The 2,746-nt window shown below is 48.0% G+C and overlaps 1 pseudogene; it reads left to right on the top strand.

The window, feature by feature from the left end:
• The first annotated feature begins 260 nt into the window (after positions 1 to 260).
• On the top strand, positions 261 to 2,024 carry LOC141281485 (uncharacterized; annotated as a pseudogene).
• The last annotated feature ends 722 nt before the right edge of the window (positions 2,025 to 2,746 follow it).

Raw genomic sequence — 2,746 nt, forward strand, 5'->3', positions numbered from 1 at the left:
CATCAACTCGCAGACACCATTCCTGTCCATGTTTTTTGTTTGTTATTGAAATTTGAGTAAAGTAACATATACCCAATCACAAGTTAGTGTTATAAGGCGAATCATCTTTCACACATACACGTCTGGTTCAGCTTAAAAGTTCAAAGGACGGGATCAGGAACAGCGTAGACCTAACTGCATCATCTCAAAAGCAGTGCAGCATCAGCACAAGCAGTCATTTCACATGCTTTCATGTACTGATAATTTAAATATTTAGGCATATGTTGGTGAAATCGGCTGAACCGGAGTGTAGAGAACCCAAATCCAAAACTGGAACACGGCAACCACCAATCCGTGCCTTTGTGGATGACCTTACAGTTACAACGGAGTCAGTGCCTGGAGCCAGATGGATCCTTAAGGGGCTGGAGAGGCTGATTGAATGGGCCAGGATGTCATTCAAGCCAGCTAAATCAAGATCCTTAGTGCTGAAGAAGGGCAGGGTGGTGGAGAAGTTTCGTTTTACCATATCGGGAACTCAAATCCCAACCCTGTCTGAAAAACCAGTTAAAAGCCTGGGAAAGACTTTCGACAGTAGCCTCAGGGATACAACATCCATCAGAAACACCTGTGAGGAGTTGGAGAGGTGGCTGAAGATTGTTGACAAAACTGGGCTCCCTGGAAAGTTTAAGGCATGGGTATACCAACATGGGATTCTACCAAGGATACTGTGGCCTCTCCTCCTGTATGAGTTTCCGATTACCACCATCTCAGAACTGGAAAGGAGAGTCAGCCGCTTCCTAAGAAGATGGCTGGGACTCCCGAGGAGCTTAAGTAGCATCGCCCTTTACGGAAACACCTGCAAGCTGCAGCTCCCTCTAAAATCCATCGAAGAGGAGTTCAAGGTCTTGCGCGCAAGAGAGGTGCTGCAGTACAGCGAGTCTAGGGACCCTAAAGTCTCCGGGGCAGGTGTAGTGGTCAAGACTGGCAGGAAATGGAGGGCAGAGGCAGCAGTAGACCAGGCAGAGTCACGGCTGCGCCATGGTGTTCTGGTGGGAGCAGTGGCCAGAGGAAGGGCTGGGCTAGGAACCTTTCAAGTGCCCCGGTTCGACAAGGCTCGGGGAAAGGAGCGGAGACAGCTAGTTCAAGGTGAGGTGAGGGCTGCGGTGGAGGAGGAAAGGTCCAGCAAAGCTGTGGGAATGGCACGTCAGGGTACCTGGACTAGATGGGAACAAGCTGTGGAGAGAAAGATCACTTGGACTGAACTTTGGCGGTCAGAGCCACACCGCATCAAGTTCCTGGTGCAGGCAGTCTACGACGTCCTCCCCAGCCCATCAAATCTGTACACCTGGGGTCTAATCGATAAACCAGGATGTGTCTTGTGCCAATGAAAGGGAACTCTTGAGCATATCTTGAGTTGCTGCCCAAGAGCTTTGGGAGAAGGCCGGTACCGCTGGAGGCATGACCAGGTGCTCAAAACAATTGCAGAGAGCATCCAGGCTACTATTAACAACTGCGGGAAGTCAAAGCACTCCAAGCTAACCATCAGCTTCATCAGGGCTGAAGAGAAACCAGAAAGATCTGCCAGGGTAACATCAGGGCTTCTGAACACTGCACAGGACTGGCAGATGAAAGTGGACTTGTGCAAACAACTTAAGTTCCCCCAGCATGTCGTCAATACCTCCTTGAGACCTGACATTGTCTTGGTATCTGAGGCAACAAAGAACCTGGTCATGTTGGAGCTCACTGTGCCATGGGAAGATCGAATGGAGGAAGTTTTTGAGCGAAAGAGGGCGAAATATGAATGCCTCGTAAACGACTGTCATAACCAGGGCTGGAAGGCAAGGTGCTTACCTGTGGAGGTGGGGTGCAGAGGCTTTGCAGGGCAGTCCCTCTACAGGGCCTACACCGCACTCGGCATCACGGGTGATAGAAGAAGAAGGGATATCTGCAATAGTACAGAGGCTGCAGAGAAGGCTTCGAGGTGGCTCTGGATCAAAAGAGCAGATCTGTGGACAAATGCTGCTAGGGCACAAGCTGAGGCTTGATCAACCTCAGCTGGGTCACCTGAAGGAGGGTGTCTGATGTTTCGAAAGACCCGAAACACCCAATGAGATCAGGAACATCACTGATGATGTGCCCTAGCTTAGCATCAAACGATGTATCATTACAACAGGCAGACAAACAGATTTAATCAAATTAAGGCTGTTTGAAAATTATGTGTGCGTGGCCATCTGATGCGCATGTCCACCAATGCATCTCAAAGCTTCAGAGTTCATAGGTGTGATTGAGATCATCCGGCGCTGCGCAGACCGATCGGCGAGGTTTGCCGCTTGCAGTCGAGGGAGGAACTGAAGACGGAGCCGTCAAGCCGGACACCTGCTGCTTGCCATAGTGACGTGTGCGCTGTGTTTCCTTGTTTCCATGCTGAATTTGATAAAACAAACCTTTAATAAAAAGTTGCAAGCAGAAACATTTTATATTGAATATTTTAATTGCTGCTTATACTGTATACCCGAAAATAACGGGAAACAAGCCTATATTATTAAAATACCAATAGAGTTTGTTATTGTCATTTTTGTTTTATTACACAACACAATATAACATAGCATATTAAAGTGTTTTTTCCTGTTTTAAACATGAATCTATAATGTTTATTAGTGGAACTAAAGGTTGGATTAAACTTGAAACGCACATGATCGTTGTCATCAGTGAGGCGACCAATCACGTAAAGCTGTGTCGTCATCACAACTCCGTGCAGCTGCTCTGG

Source organism: Paramisgurnus dabryanus, chromosome 23 (assembly GCF_030506205.2).
Source record: "Paramisgurnus dabryanus chromosome 23, PD_genome_1.1, whole genome shotgun sequence".
Lineage (NCBI taxonomy): Eukaryota > Metazoa > Chordata > Actinopteri > Cypriniformes > Cobitidae > Paramisgurnus > Paramisgurnus dabryanus.